Source organism: Stenella coeruleoalba (genome assembly GCF_951394435.1).
Source record: "Stenella coeruleoalba genome assembly, chromosome: 15".
In the NCBI taxonomy this organism is placed as follows: Eukaryota; Metazoa; Chordata; class Mammalia; order Artiodactyla; family Delphinidae; genus Stenella; species Stenella coeruleoalba.
Genome location: NC_137161.1, coordinates 15,296,938 through 15,313,822, shown reverse-complemented (window position 1 = coordinate 15,313,822; position 16,885 = coordinate 15,296,938). Strand labels below are relative to the sequence as shown.

The 16,885-nt window shown below is 44.0% G+C and overlaps 1 protein-coding gene across 2 annotated transcripts in view; it reads left to right on the top strand.

Annotated features, from left to right (window-relative positions):
* The window catches only part of STK4 (serine/threonine kinase 4), a 92,593-nt gene that overhangs the window by 70,759 nt on the left and 4,949 nt on the right, over positions 1–16,885 (top strand). The window lies entirely within an intron of this gene.

Genomic DNA, 16,885 nt, shown 5'->3' with positions numbered 1-16,885 from the left:
TGTCTAACTGTCCAGGTAGTTTTAGTTTTATGTGTTTTGATTTAGCAGCTTTTCCTCTATGGTTTCTGGAACTTAATGCCATGTTTAGAAGTTTTTCAGATCCCAACATTATAAAAACATTAACCCTTACTTTCTTTTAGAATGTTTCTTTTTTTTTCATTTTCATTATTTATCCTCTCTGGAATGTGTCTTGGTGTAAAGAGTAAGGTTGCAATCCAGCTTCATCTTTTTCTAAACAGTTAGCCAATTTTACCTCCAACCAGTGATTTTTAATATACCTGGTGAATTTGGAATCACCAAATCTCGAAGGCTTCTAATATTTAAAAGTGGCTTGTTTTTACAGGTAGCAAGTTTCCACTTCAAACTTTGAGTTTAAATATTTTTCTGCTTTTACAACCTCTGGAAAGGAGCTGTGAACAGAACACCAGATTGGTTTTGGCATTAACTTTAAAGCATCTCAAATAGGCTGATTCTACAGAATTTGATCCAAAGCATTTCTATGCCTTGATGCTTTTTTTGCCAAGCAAAAATGATTATTTCTGACCAAAAGGCCTTCAGTGCTGGACTGAAAAAGGAGTCAGGGGTCCTCTTAGGCTGGTTGCAGGTTATATAATTTGGCATCAAGTACAGTGCTTTTTCTTTTTCTCCTAAGTTTCTTTCTATAGCCTCCAATGGTCAGTGATCCTTGTTGCCGGGGACTTTATATCTGGGGGGCAAATTCAGACCCTCTCTAAGTCCTAGTAATTATAACTTTAAAATGCTTTTATTTTTTTCTTGGAAGTTTGATGAATAGGTATCTGAGGTCTTTCTTTGACAGTGATTCCCAGCTTTCTCTTGTATTGTAGAATTTAGCTGTGGGTTGAATTTGTTGTGATGGTATATTTTCACCTGCAATGATGATTCACTCTTTCACATCGGTTCTCTTTATAGCTTTAATTAGAAATGCTTTTAGTTCTTGTAGTTTGAAACTTACTTGAGTATCTTAGTGTCTTGGCAGGTTCCTCCTTTGTAGTCATAGTCTCCTAAATTATGATAGTGTCTTTCAAAGATTTTATCATCGATGCTTGTTTTTAGGTTCACCTTGCAGGCAAAAAGGCAGATTCTGCTGCTGTGGTCGAAAGACAGTGTAGGTCTGGGTTAAAACCACCAGTCTTAGAGAAGAAAATTTCTTCTACTGTTCCTCCACCCCCAGCAATAATCACAGTTCACATTTTAAAGTATTTGTTTCCATATTTCTTATACTTAAATTGTACACAGCTGAGATCATTCTGTATATATAATATGGCATCTTGATTTTTTTTTTCACTTAACATATCAGACATTTTCTCATATCATTAGAAACACCTATAAAATTATCATTCTGATGGTTACGTAATAGTCCATCACATCATGTTATTATTATTTTTTTTGCTGCATTGGGTTTTTGTTGCTGCGTGCGGGCTTTCTCTAGTTGTGGTGAGCAGGGGCTACTCTTCGTTGCGGTGCGCGGGCTTCTCAACTGCTGTGGCTTCTCTTGTTGCGGAGCAAGGGCTCTAGGCACATGGGCTTCAGTAGTTGTGGCATGTGGGCTCAGTAGTTGTGGCTCGCAGGCTCTAGAGCACAGGCTCAGTAGTTGTGGCGCGTGGGCTTAGTTGCTCTGCAGCATGTGGGATCTTCCTGGACCAGGGCTGGAACGTGTGTCCCCTGCATTGGCAGGCAGATTCTTAACCACTGTGCCACCAGGGAAGCCCCACATCATGTTATTTTGATTGACTTCCTCATTCTCCTTTTATTTGGTGTTTGGTATTGGGAGCTTTTTTGGTTGGAGCGAGGTTGCTCTGAGATCATTCACACTTACTAAGCCAGGCTTTCTCTTCTTGTCAGTGAGAGGTTTAGGAGTTGAGGCTTTGTGTTTGCTTTTTTTGTTTTGTTTTTTCATTAACTTTATTTTTTTTTACTCTTTTTATGTATAATTTTATTTATTTTTAATTTTAAAATTTTTTTAACATCCTTATTGGAGTATAATTGCTTTACAATGGTGTGTTAGTTTCTGCTTTATAACAAATTGAATCAGCTATACATATACATATATCCCCATATCTCCTGCCTCTTGCGTCTCCCTCCCACACCCCCTATCCCACCCCTCTAGGTGGACACAAAGCACCAAGCTGATCTCCTATGTGCTATGTGGCTGCTTCCCACTAGCTAGCTGGGACATATATACAGTACCAAATGTGTTTGCTTTGTTGTTGGTATTTCATCTGTGGAGTGTGTGAATGAAGCCAGGATTTTAAACCTCAGATGCTACTCTCTCTGTCTCTGGCCACCATCTTTCCATCCTGGACTAACTCCATGCTTGTTTACTTGTTAACCTTTCTTTGATGAGTTTCTTTTCATAATCCTGTGCTGGAAGAAAGGTGAATGGAGACCATGATTAGTACTCTGGTCTCCGATGCTGCAGTGCCTTGTGAGTACCCAGGAGCCAGCCAGGATAAACACCAGTTGCACATTAATGGTCTTTACTAGGGTAACCACGCCGAGTGGTTCCTGGTGAGAAGACTGTCCTAAATTGTTCCTGACAAGGTATACTGTTTTTGTTTCAGATTTCTTATTTTTCCTGTAAAGCCGGGCTTTGAGGCTGAATTAATTTGTACTTGGGAATATAATGAGATCTTGTACTTTTACTGTCAGAAAACCAGCCAAGAATATCAGTCAGAAAAAGAAATATGTATCCAGAATTGCCAGGGCAACCTGCTGTTTAGATATGCTTTCTGAGAAACCACATGGCAGATGAATGTCGTCTTTGTCCCGAGCCACAGCAGCCTTGTTCTGCTGGGGAATCGAGCAGCCAAGGGAGGCTTGGATTTTAACTCAGTTATTGAAATGACACCAAGAACAAGGCTTTAGTGCCGCAGCGCGTGACCCCAGAGGGTTGTTTAGAGCGATATCAGCCTGTGTGAGCTTGACACTGGTTTTCATTGCCTTTGTTTGGTTCTGAGGCAACCTGATCTGTGGCTGCTTGGCTCCTTCTTTCAAGTACATTCTTCATGGCCGGTTACTCTCTGTTTTTACAGTGTAGGATGGTTTTTAGCTCAACCACATGGTGAGCCAGAGAACAGAGTCCATACCATGGGTTTTGTGAATTTGGGTAGCAGCAGTGTGAATAGGAGTAAGAAATAATTTAGATCTGGATGGCTTAGAACAGAAGAGCAGAGGGACTTCCTTGGTGGTCCAGTGGTTAAGACTCCACACTCCCAATGCAGGGGGCCTGGGTTTGATCCCTGGTCAGGGAACTAGATCCCACATGCCGCGACTAGAGAGCCCGTGTGCCACAACTAAGACCCGGTGCAGCCAAATAAATAAATAAACATTAAAAAAAAAAAGAACAGATGAGCAGAAACGGATCCTAAGACCTGCAAGCAGTATCTTGACAACTCAGGTCCTAGGAAGGGCTGTCCCGAGGTCACTTCCACCTGGCTTCACTGAAAGCACAGGTAACAAAGGGCCTATGTCTTGAATTCCTAGAAGCCATCGCCTCTCTCAATAAGCTCTCGTGGCATTGTGTCAGTCAGAGTGCTGGGCTTTCAGAATGGACAGGGGCCTTAAAGGGCGTGTGTTCTAGTCCTGCTGCGTCTCCAACAAGAGACATCGTCCAGCGTTTTCTTGACCACTTCTGGTCATCTCTGAGAAGGGGGGATTCCACAGCTGGGAAATAGTACATACCGCTGCTTTCGAAGGTCTGCCTGAAGATACTTTGTTTTCTGATTTCAGCCAAAATTTGTCCTTAGGGATCTTCTACCCTCATGTTTATTTTGATTATTCCTCACAGAAACTTTCCAGAAGGTTAGTTGGGATTATCTAGCTTTTCCATTTCACAGACGGAGACAGAGTACATTATCCTGCAGACCTCAAATTCTCCATCTAAAGAATCAGGTTAACAATTAGAGCTGTAAGAGTTAATGAAGATCAAATGAGATAATACACAAAAAGTACTCGATGTAGTGACCTGCTAATAGTGAGTAATAAATGTTGGGTTGGTTTTTTTTGCGGTACGCGGGCCTCTCACTGCTGTGGCCTCTCCCGTTGCGGAGCACAGGCTCCGGACGCGCAGGCTCAGTGGCCATGGCTCACGGGCCCAGCTGCTCCGCGGCATGTGGGATCTTCCTGGACCGGGGCACAAACCTGTGTCCCCTGCATCAGCAGGCGGACTCTCAACCACTGAGCCACCAAGGAAGCCCAATACATGTTTTTAAAATGCTGGCTTATATTATCGTAATTGTAACTATAATCATTATACAACAAGTTCCTTAAATCCTACCCTCTCACCAAGGCAACCCCAGGGGGGGCTTCTGCTTATCCTTCTGTCCTACCTTTCTGTATGCTTTCTTGATTTACCAGGAATAGCATTGTTAGTATTATAAGAAGGTGGGATTAGTATTATAACAATGGTTCTGGCCCCCGGAGATTTCCCTTCTTCTACAGGAGGAAGCTTCAGGAGTTGTATCAGTAGTCTGCCTTGTTGGGAGAACTGGAAATTGAGTTAACTTTTCTTTTTCCTGCTTATGGGGAAGCAACTTTGCTCAGGAATATCATGGTTATCTCTGTGTTCAAAGATTGCTTCATCCTCTGTGTCTCTATTAGTTAAGTATACATTTTTTCCTTTATCCTTGTGGTCCAGATTTCTTAGTCCATCGTCTTTTTGGTTTTCTTCCACGTAAATCTAGGGCTTTTCCCCCCGTAGAAATCTTGATTGCATATAAGTTTTTAAATTTTTTGGCATCAAGTTTTGGATTTTAAAATTTGTAGAATATGTAGTTCCAGCTTGGTTTCATTCCTAGTGTTTGTTTCTTGTTTTTTTTTTCTTTATCAAATTTATCAGAAGTTTTCTGGGCTTTTTTGTTTTGTTTTGTTTAGTCATTTGAAAGATTCAGCTTTTGGTTTTATTGATCCTTGCCATTGAGCATTAGCTTTTGAATTCATAAATGTATATTACCTTTATCTACTTTCTTTGGGTTTATTCTGGGTTTTTTCCTTCTCTAATTGGATAATTAAGCTTAATAATTTTAAATCGTCTCTCTTTTCTAATCTATGCATGTAAGGCTCTAAAATTCCCTTTAAGTATTACTTGAACTACCTTCCACAATTTTTTATATGTAGTTTTTGCTTTATAAAGTCAAGTTTATTGAGGTTAAATTTATATACCGTAAAATTGGCTTATTAAATTAGTGTACAGTTTGCTGAGTTGTGACGGATGTGTACAGTTGTGTAAACGCAACCATAATGAGGATATAGAACATTTCCATCACCCCCAAGAGTTCCCTCATGCTGTTTTTTGTTCTGCTGGTTTTTTCTTTTCTATGATGTCTGTGCATGGAGTCAGTCGTTCAGGGCATACTCTTCTGTGGAGGGTTCTTTCATTTAGTGTGCTGTTTTGCAGTTCATCGGTGTTGTCGCATGTACCTGGAGTTGTTCCTTTGACTGCTGAGTAGTTTCGATTGTTTGGCTAAACCACAATTTGTTTATCTAGTCACCATTAGTACAGGTTTCAGTGGGAGGAAATAAGAGTATTTTAATCCTACACTTGGGCTGTAAATAAACATTCTCGACTATTCTGCATTTGAAATTGCCTGGGCATTTTTCAAATTGAAATTTTTCTTCGGGGTTTGGCATTTTGGACGTTTTTCCATTAGTGGGCAAGCACGTGCTCGTGTGTGTCCTCACCGGCACCCTGTCTCCCTGTAGCAGTCTGGGTCCAGTCAGGAGATACAAACCACATTGTAGGTTAAACGGGGGAGGTTTACTACAAGGAGTTATTAATCTAAAAAAAGACAGAAATAGAACAGAGTCACAGATACAGAAAACACACATGGTTACCGGGGGAAAGCGGGGGGGAGGGATAAACTGGGAGATTGGGATTGACACATACACACTACTATATGTAAAATAGATAACTAATAAGGACCTACTGTATAGCACAGGGAACTCTACTCAGTACTCTATAATGGCCTAAAAAAGAGTGGATATATGTATACATATAACTGAGTCACTTGTCTGTACACCTGAAACTAACACAACATTGTAAATCAACTATCCTCCAATAAAAATTAAAAAAAAAAATACAAGGAGTTATTACCTATGATACAAGAGGAGCTGTAAGGTATAGGGAAACTCTCTATGGTTCCCTAGGGCTGACGGAGTGTCCCCAAGGAAGGACAAACTACCAGGGGTTCAGACTTCAATAGAGGAGGTGGGGTTCAGCCCGTGGCCTAGCAGAGGAGTTTGCCGGTTTGGCCAGACCTGAGCTGGCCCAAAGGCTCTGGGCAGACCATGGGTATCCATGGCCCTCTGGAGTGCAGGCAAGGAGCAGGCAAGGAGCGGCCAGTTCCATGGACGTGCATGGAGGGTCTGGGTACCGGTGGGGCCAGGAGACCTTCAGAGCCTGCAAACCTCGTGGGAGCTCTGGTGTCCACGTCGACAGGACTGCTGAAACGTTATTACCAGGCTGAGGCTGCAAAGTCACACAGGAACCAGGTTCTGGGCCGTGGCTGGGCCACACGCCACCAACTGTCCTCACATCCACACTGCTGGCCCCAGTGCTGGACGCTCAGGGGAGCTGCCTCCTCCCTGCACTGTCCCCCCAGCCTGTCCTGAGAAAAACATCACGTACACTTCAAAGGAGAAGCACTCAACATGCATGTTTATCACAGAGCATTACACAGAGAAGGGTGCACTTAGAGCTGAGAGGTAATAAATTGGTAACTGATACACTCTCCCTGTTCTTTTTAAAAGAAATACTATCAAGTCAAAAGCAGTACTAACTATATACTTGTGCTATTAACAGTCAGATATACTTGTGCTATGAACAGTCAGACATTTCACAAGGGGAAAGGTTTTAAGAAAATTAGAACTTATAAAGACTATGTTTATAGACAGATATAAACATCATCTTAATCATGAAATATACCTTCCCATGGTATATTACCGTATACATCGTCTTATTATCACCATTCTCCCCTCTCCCTGTCATTATAGTTTCCAAATTTTATGCCAGACCCCAGGTCGAAGACAGTTTCTTTCTTCATGATGCTTGCTCACTATAGAAAACATATAGGATACAAATTGTAAAGAACAGTTTCATACCAGAGAAGCTCAGTGTTTTTAACTCTGAGCTCGGATGAGCTTACTACTGCTAGGAATGTGGTGATCATTGTTCCTGAGCCAAAAAACTAGGACACATGGTCTTTACAAAGAATGTTTTCTGGTTTGTGAATTGATACACATTTGAAAAGTATTACCATGGCATAAATTAAATCACATTTGATTATCCATACTGATTAAACATTGGTTGAAAAGAATAAAGAACTATCTCAAAGTATCTAGGACACATACATATTAATGCTTTTATTTTTCTAAGTTTCTTTAAAATAGATGACTTTATACAGAAGTCTTAAATCAGAAAAAGAAAAGGAAAATGGTAAAAATCCATATTTAGCAGTTTTGTGGTTTGGGCAGAGTAAGTCTGACACACCCCTCTATCTAGACCTAATTTTTTCTTTTTGACACTGTAAGGAATTTAGGTCCCAAAACTTGATGGCCATTGCAGAAAGATGCTGACATGCCTTGCAGATAGAACTTACCTGCTTTTGCTGCAGATTTTTTTTTTTCCTCAAAGGCTATTGTGAGAATACTTCTCTTGGGGTACTTAGGTTGTAAATCTCTGAGCCTTCATTACATGGGAGTGGCCAGCAGTAAGGCTTATAGAGGTTTTATATGCTTTCCAGAAATCGAGTGCTGTTCATTACTCAGAGAGTTTGTACTTTCCTTCTTGACTAGTTTTCTGTAAACGTTTTGTTCTTTTAGTGTATTTAGACTGGATCCTATTTATGTTTGAAGATACCTTTTAATACTACCTTTATTAAATAAAGTGAGATTCATTTGTATTTCAGCCTTCCGATTTTGCTTGGGATTCTTTGGGCTTCTTCTTATTTGGTAAGATAAGGGAGAAAATAGCCTGGACTTTTTGTTACCTTGGAAATTTCCAGCCCAAGAAAGTGTACAAAGGCACAACTTATAGGGATTCTTGTGTGATTAGCTAGCCCTTTTCCCGAATTATTCAGCTACATTAAAACTGCAGCTTGGTGCAGTTGGTGTTTTAGGTTTTCATATCCTCTGAAAGATTAATATCCCGCAAGAACGATGATACTGTTGATGTCTCCCTTTAGTGCTTTCACATATCGGGAGCATCATATTCAGCTCTATTCCTCTACTTTGCCTCCTTTAGACATTGACAGTTATTTTAGGACGTTTAATTATTCTAGGAGGCTATGTGTTTGCTAACTTCCTGAAAATTTTCCTCTCATAGTTTGGCTTCCTTAAGTGTGAGATCTATAAACCAATTTAGAGCTACTCTTAAAATAGAATTTTTCTTACAGAGCAATCAGCAGCAGTCAAGACCAGCGTGGATTTTCCTGTCCCTTCTCCCTTGTAACTTTATTGCAGTCATTACACTGGTCGAGCCGTTCATTTGACTTTGGCACGCATGAGTCAGTTTGGAATAACTGACATAACCTTATTTAACACACTTATATTATGCTTATTTATTGATTACATATTTTCAAAGCTTCCGAAAAGCCCGGTGTCTTACTAGTCATTGAGGGAAGCCAATAAAAAGTCAGTATCATTTTCAAGCAAAGGCTTCAAGATTGAAGGATCTATTTCTTTATTAAATATTCATTGAGAACTGTTTTCTGCTGTCCTGACTCTCTGAAAATATATTAAAGGTAGTTCCTACTCTTAAATAGCTCCCACTTTAGTAAAAGGAAAAGGGAGCTGGGGAGAGAGAGGAGTGGGAGCTTGAGCGGGGCTGCAGGGTCGAATGGGCATCTCCTAATCCGAAGACAGGGAGGATTCTGTTCTGCAGAAGCATGGAGGCATGAAAAACCATGGAATTGGAAACCCAATGGAAAAATGACATTGGAAAACCATGGAAAAAACCCAAAGGAATTTTGAGTAGCTATTAGTGATATTGATAAGTGAACTTGTAAATCCTTTCATTTACTTAACCTAATTTTATTAGCTCCCTGTACCTCATATGTGATAGTTACTTAAAATAACAAGATTTGCATTTCATTTTTGAAAATTCTACAATTCAGACTTTCCCTGAATTAGAGTGAGTACCCCTTCTTTGCACTATAAATATATAAAAAGGCAAGCTCTTTCTCTCAGAGACTCTGACCACAGAGATACTTCCTTCTCTCAACTGTAGTACATGTTGCCTTGACACAGAGTTGGCTTGGCTTTGCACTCAGACATGCAAGAGCTCATATCCTAACCCAGCCACTTACATTTGCTGGCTCTAGGGTCAGGGGAACAATTCCTGTATCTCTCTAAGTCTCAGTTTCCATCTCTGTAAAATGGGTACCACTACTTATTTCGTGGACTCTTCTGAGGATTACATGAGATGATGCATGTAAAGTGCTGAGCACAATGCCTATCTCGCACATAGCACTCAGTTCAGAGTAGCTCTAATTAGCAGTCATTGGGCACTTAGTAATGCCTCATACTGTAGCTTGGTTTCATGACTTATCTACCTCGTTTATTTCTACTTCTAGTGTGAAAGGACCCTGCCATACCCTTTCTGTCCCATACACACCCTTACTTGGCCCACACGCCTCAATCATCCCTACTCCTGCCCAGTTCAGGCCAAGCACAGGTGTCTGACAGAGCCAGTACTCGCTAAAGATGTAATGTTAAATATTAGCAGTGCAATGCCTCTTGAGGTCCATTATTCTTTTATAGTTGGGGTATGAAATTTCTTTTTGGGTTCTTGCTGTGGAAAGCCAGAATCATGATTGCAGTGAAAAATCTGGGTTTCGTCAAAACTTGACTATCTTTGGCCAACGGCTATTATAAAACTCACAGACAAAACCAAACTGAAACAACAACAAAAAGCAGGTGCCTTGTGATTTTCAGAGTAAGTTGTAAAGGTTCACGCCAGAACAGAGTTGGAGTAAATTCTAAGCATGTGAAAGTACTTCTTCAAAAATTCATTTTGTCACGGAAGTTTAAGGATGACTTTCAGTAAATCACAAATAACCAAGAGAATGCAAGTACTATTCTTTCTTTCCCCCTTCCTTCCTTCCCTTCTTTTTTTTATTATGTTTTATCTCCATAGAGTTTGCTTTGTTTTATTTATTTATTTGTGGCTGCGTTGGGTCTTCGTTGCTGCGTGCGGGCTTTCTCTAGTTGCAGTGAGCGGGGTCTACTCTTCGTTGTGGTGCACGGGCTTCTCATGGCGGTGGCTTCTCTTGTTGCAGAGCATGGACTGTAGGTACGTGGGCTTCAGCAGTTGTGGCGCGTGAGCTCAGTAGTTGTGGCTCACGGGCTCTAGAGCACAGGCTCAGTAGCTGTGGCGCATGGACCTAGTTGCTCCGAGGCATGTGGGATCTTCCCAGATCAGGGTTCGAACCCGTGTCCCCTGCATTGGCAGGCGGATTCTTAACCACTGCGCCACCAGGGGAGTCCCCTTCCTTTCCTTCTTCCTCCCTTCCTTCCTTCCTTCCTCCCTTCCTCCCTCCCTCCCTTCCTTCCTTCCGTTCTCCCTCCCTCCCTCCCTCCCATCCTTCCTTTCTTTCTTTTTCTTTCTTTCTTTTCTCTCCTTCCCTCCTTCTCTCTTTCTCTCTCTCTCTTTCTCTATCTCTCTCCTTCTCTCTCTCTTTCCCTCTCGCTCTCTTTTGCTGCACCACTTGTGGGATCTTAGCTCCCCAACCAGGGATTGAATCCACACCCTCGGTAGTGAAAGCTCAGAGTCCTAACCATTGGACCGCCAAGGAATTCCCTATTCTTCATATTATAGTAAAACCCCATTATTTAAAGAAAAAAACCCTTTTGCTTTTTGTCTTTTTGTTTATACCATTTATCAAATTACATCTTTCATACGCACACAGACACACACACATACACACACGATTCATACTGAACCCTCTGGGTAGGGGGCTCTCTGGATGCAGTCTTCAGGTTGTCTGAGGCCAATCTTCTGACCCCTGTTGGAGCTCTTGTCATTATATCACTGTGCCTGCTTGAAGCCAGATGTCTTTGTTTTACCTATGCTTAAAGTCTACATTTCATTCCAGTCATCTTGATAAATATTTTATACACGTGCAGTCATGTTTGCTTTGACTGGAATTCTGGTAACCGTTCCATGTATTGATTTGAAGTTATCATAAGCTCAGAATGGGATTGAAGTAATAATTCACTGATAACAGTTTTGCCACTTTTCTTCCTTATTGGAGAAGCATGAGGAAGAGTTTATAAGGGACTGATGGAAACATGATTTGGCATGACCACAATTTGAATCAGAGGAAATCTCTCATTAAAATTCTCACAAGGCTTATTTAAGGAGCAAGATCTTTTGAAATCGAGTAATCTAGTGCTTACTTTTCCACACCAGCTGTGATTTGGGTGTCAGCGTCCTTGCTTTTCTGCTTGGCTATCCTCTCACTCATCTGCTAAGAGGTGACTGCATCACTGGAGAGTCTTATCTTACTGGAGTCACCTCTCCCCAGTCTTGAATCCACCCCTAGATAAAGATAAGGTCACATCAAGAAAGGGAACGTATCTTTGTTTTTTTTTTTTTTTGCGGGTACGCGGGCCTCTCACTGTTGTGGCCTCTTCCGTTGCGGAGCACAGGCTCTGGATGTGCAGGCTCAGCGGCCATGGCTCACGGGCCCAGCCACTCTGCGGCATGTGGGATCTTCCCGGACCGGGGCACGAACCCATGTACCCTGCATCGGCAGGCAGACTCTCAACCACTGCGCCACCAGGGAAGCCCAGGAACATTTCTTTGGTGGAACTAAATCCATGTCTTAGATGCCTTTTGCCTGACCTTTATATGTTTTCTCTGTTGCGCTTTTGCTAACCTTCTAGTGGCGGGTGGTAAAGGAATGGGGTGGCCTGCTGGTAGTTTCGCCTCTATCAAGCTTCCTTGTCATCTTGCTAAATTCCAAAGGTGTGTTCGTTCTTGGCTGCAATAAAACATCACCTGTGACAGGGTATCAGCCTGACTTACCTGTCCCGAAGGGATGACGTGTTTGAATTTTTTTAATTAATTAATTAATTTATTTATTTATTTATTTGCGGTACGCGGGCCTCTCACTGTTGTGGCCTCTCCCGTTGCGGAGCACAGGCTCCGGACGCGCAGGCTCAGCGGCCATGGCTCACGGGCCCAGCCGCTCCGCGGCATGTGGGATCTTCCCGGACCGGGGCACGAACCCGCGTCCCCTGCACCGGCAGGCAGACTCTCAACCACTGCGCCACCAGGGAAGCCCTGAATTTTTTTTAGGTACGTATCATGACACCATTCTCATGGTAGACTTCTGAGGTAAGAGTTTCTGGCATCAGCGGAGCAGGACTTTGAAATAGGTCTAAATCCTATACCTTGGATTGTTTGTCCACCATGGGCCTCGTTGCCAAGGCAGGATGAAACTCTCCTGTATGTTCTGATGTGTTCAGTTTAGCTTGACCCTGCTGATTCAAGATGGGCTCACTGTCAGTGTAATTCCTGTGACTTGTTGCTTGTGATGAAACACCAGCCAGATCTTCTCAGTTGTTCTCTAGGCCACTTGTGCAACTGACATGGACACGCCATCATTCAGAATCTCAGGGTTGCTAAGGCCATTTGAGAAGAAATCACTTCCCATCAGCCTTCTGGCTCCGTCCTAATGCCGGCAATCTGAGGACCTTGCTGTCGTCTGGCCCAGAAGAAACAAGCCAGGTCCATCTGATTCGGGGTTTCTCACACAGAGTTCGCTAGAGACGCCTCTGTGAGTGGGCGTGTGTCCTGCACCACACTGTGAGCTCGTCACATTCAGCTCTTACAGCAGCAGCAGATGCTATATTACTCACCTAGTTCCTCCATTTGCCAAGAAAGGACTTAAGGTGACAGCTTCCATTTATCTACTTTCTTTCTGCGCACCAGGCGCTCTGTTTTATACTTTACCAACACCTCTAAGCCTCACAACTTCCCTTGTAGGTGAAATACTTTTGTCCTCCATTGAAGAAGCAGGCAGGTGTGGCACACATTAAAGACTTGCCCAGGGCCATCCAGCTCCCAAAGGCAGGGCACCCGTGGAACCAGGGCCATCTGACTCAAAGCCACTGCTCTCCCCCAAACCCAGCTGCTCCTCCAGCAGCCTTTCTAGATAAGACGGGCTTGCTTGCTTGCGGGAGAGGGCTTGCTTGAGTTCTCTGAGGAGTTCACATCTGAGCTAAGGCCAAAAGGATAAGGAAGAACTGGCGACAAGCCATCCAGGCAGGAGGATCATTAACTGCATAGCTGTTGAGGCCAGAAAAGTGTGGCCTGTCTGACGATCTGAAATAAAGCATAGCTAGAGGGTCCTGAGCAGCAGCAGTCATGAAGTTGGAGGGGATGACAGGCCGGAGACGTAGGGCCATTGTAGCCCCTGGTGAGTTGTTGAATTTTATTCTAAATGCAGTAGGCAACATACGGGCGGCTCATTTCTGTATTTTTAATTGTTTGTTGCTGGGAGATGATGGTGGCCTGAATTGAGGGCTCGGAGGCAGAGATGAGAAAAGTGGTTGGATTTGAGTTATACCAGTATTTCAGAGACTAGATCGAAGGACTGTATGTGGTCAACGGGGTGGTGACAGAAAGGGGAAAATCGGGGATGATTTTGAGCACCTGGGAGGATGGGGGTACCATTCCTGAGATGGGGAAGACCAGGGGGTAAGGAGAAGAGGTTTGGGGATGAAGGAGGATGGGACTCAAGAGTTTTAGTTTGGATGTGTTAAGGGATGGAGGTAGCCAGTAGGATCTGATCAGGGTGTGTGAGTCTGGAGTTCAGAGGAGAACTCTGGTCTAGAGATGGAATTGTGGGAATCACAGTGTAGAGAGGAAGTTTCCGTCCTAGGGTTTAGATGAGACACCAAATGGTGATATTCCCTTTAGCTAGTGAAAGCCGCTCAAACTACCTGTGTGGCTGGTATGAGCATTTACTCCATCAGGATGCTGGCTGCAGCGAACTGTAGGACCACAGCTGTTCTACTGCAGGATATACATTTGAAATTTATTTATGCCACCAAGGACCAGGAAGGTGAAACGCTACACTTGGCGCCAGAAAACCATTCTCTGAGCTTGTTTTCAGAAAAATCCATATCTGGATGGTGTGACTGGCTGGCTGTGTTCTAATAGGTCAGTTGTAACTTAAGCCCCAAGGGCCTTAGGGCAAGTAAATTCGCCTGAAGGTAGCTGAGATAAAGCCAGGGTGCTTGTTGTTGCCCCCAGATTAGAATCAAGGGCAAAAGAGCTGCAGAGAAATTGGAAACCTAGAAGAAGCCTTGACCAGAGACAGGCAGCGATTACTTTGTGAGAATTTCACTGCCAGGAAAAGGAGAAGGAAGGTGTAGGATCACGCTTATCCAATTGAGGGCTTATAAGAAATGCCTGAATAGCTTCTTTAGCACCTGAAGTCCTGCGCCTCCCCTCCCAGGGGGCCTGATCCAGTAGCTCTGGCTGGGGGCTCAGGAGTCGGTATTTTCAACAAGTGGTTCTGATGCAGGTGATCCACGGATCGTACTTTGAGAACCACTGAGTTTCAGGAGACCTTTGAGATCATCTAGGCAGCCCTCTCTTACAAGTGGGGAAACTGAGGCCTAGGGAGGAGGTGGTGCTTGCCTGAAGTGGCAGGACAAGTTGGCAAGCTAGTGCAGTTCCACCGACTTCCGTTTCTTCATCTTGCAGTTAAGTCTTTATCCAAATGGACGGGTCAGAAGCGAGCCTCCCGTCCCAACTCCCAGCTCGCCTTCCTTCACTGTATTTTCTTTCTTTTCTTTTCTGTAACACCTTCTAATCTAAGAGTCATTTACTAATTTACCGTGTTAATTGTCATATGTCTGTCTCACCTCACTAAGATGTAAGCTTCGTAAGGGCAACGATTTGGGGAGCTTTTCGTTTCTCTTCCCACTGAAGGATCCTATGTGCCTTCAGTACATAGTGCCTGGCCTAGAGTAGGTATTCAGTGAATATTTGATGAATGGTTGGATGAAAACTATTTTGTTAAACTATACAGACGTTAACGGGCATTGTGGGAAAGTGCCAGCCCTTAGGCATTGTTAACCCAAAATAGAGTAGAATGTTCTCTTTTCCACTCCTTTTTTTTTTTTTGTGGTACGCGGGCCTCTCACTGTTGTGGCCTCTCCCGTTTCGGAGCACAGGCTCCGTACGTGCAGGCTCAGCGGCCATGGCTCACGGGCCCAGCCGCTCCGCGGCATGTGGGATCCTCCTGGACCGGGGCACGAACCCGCATCCCCTGCATCGGCAGGCGGACTCTCAACCACTGCGCCACCAGGGAAACCCTACAATAACGGTTATTAATAACAACAGGGATAGCTATCATTTATGGCATGTTTACTGTCCACCAAATACATACGACATGAAGTCCTACACTAAGAGCGCCACACCTATTATGAACTCGTCCAATTCTCTTTTCACCCCAAGGGTGGAGGAACTGAGATTGTCTGTTTTCCAGAGGAGAAAAGTGAGGCTCAAAAAGGGCAAGTTATTTGTCCAAGGTTACACAGCCAGTGCAGTTAGGATCCGTCCTTAACCACCAGTTGCATTCAGTATTAGGTTTAGGGTGTCCTCTATTTGGAGAAGGAATCGAAAAAGCTAAAGACGAGGCAGGCATCACCCTCCGGGGTGTCCCTGCACCAAGGACACCAGCCTCCAGGATGGTGTCAAACCACACAGGCTGGAAGGCGAGATGGATATTTTCAGCCCGACTTTCCAGCACTTCCACACCCTCTCAAGTCTTTCCATTCTCACATTACAAAGAACCTTCCGTCTTGAACTGTGAGGCTTTTCTCACTTCTGAGACCACCTCCCTGAAGCGGACCAAGGGACATTCCTGTGGTGACAGGTCACTAAGCCATTTCTAGGGAGGCCACTGCAGTGCTTCCCTCTAAAGGGAAGAGAGGGACAGAAAGAGGCTCCTTCACCCACCTTTCGATACCCTTTCCCTGGTGAGGCTTCAGGAAGGGGCTGAGGGAGCCAGTGATTCTATAAATCTCCTGTGATACTTGAGTGAGCCTTCTGAGCTCCTGAAACACTGTGCCTGTTACACTGGCTGTGAGCTCACAGAATTTCTCACCACCTGCTGTGGAGAATGTCGGCATTCATTCCCGCCCCTGCCAGCCTGGCCTGGCCTCGCTCGGATGCAGTGAACACTCCACACATACGGCAATGGCCACAAGGCCACTTGCCCGACAGCTGCAGACACAGGTGGAAGATGGGCCCCCCTGGGCTGTAGCCAAGATTGTGTGTTGTCACACTCACTGCCGTCTTTAAGCACACAGGGCACCAGGCGCTGTGCCGACCACCCGACAGCCACGGTCTTATTTGATTCTTATAATAAACACGATGAGGCCCTGTGGCCCTACTTCTGTAGAGGAGGAAGCCCTGGAACAATCGGTCCCTGGCGTGAGTCTCACAGCATCTGCAGAGGCAGAGCCACGTTTCCAACACAGGCTGAGTTGGTTCTCAAACCCGTGCTTTTGTGAGTCTGCCTGCCCCCAACGCTGGTTAAGAGCAGGGCCTCTGGGTTTGAATCTTGACTCTGCCACGTCTCGGCCGTGAGGCACTGGGCAAATCACTGAGCCACCCTCTTCCTTGGCTTGTTCTTCTGTGACATAGGGATAATAATATACTGAAATCACAGGATTGTCATGAGGATTAAATTAATTGACGTGTAATGTATGTCAAGCACTTGGTGTCTGGCGCATGGAGAGCGTTGTGTAGGTGCTTGCCTTTAGTATTAACTTAGATATCAGGGCCTCTTTTTCCTTTCTGCAGGACGGAAACTTCATCTCAGAAGTTTCAGGGCTTCTCCAG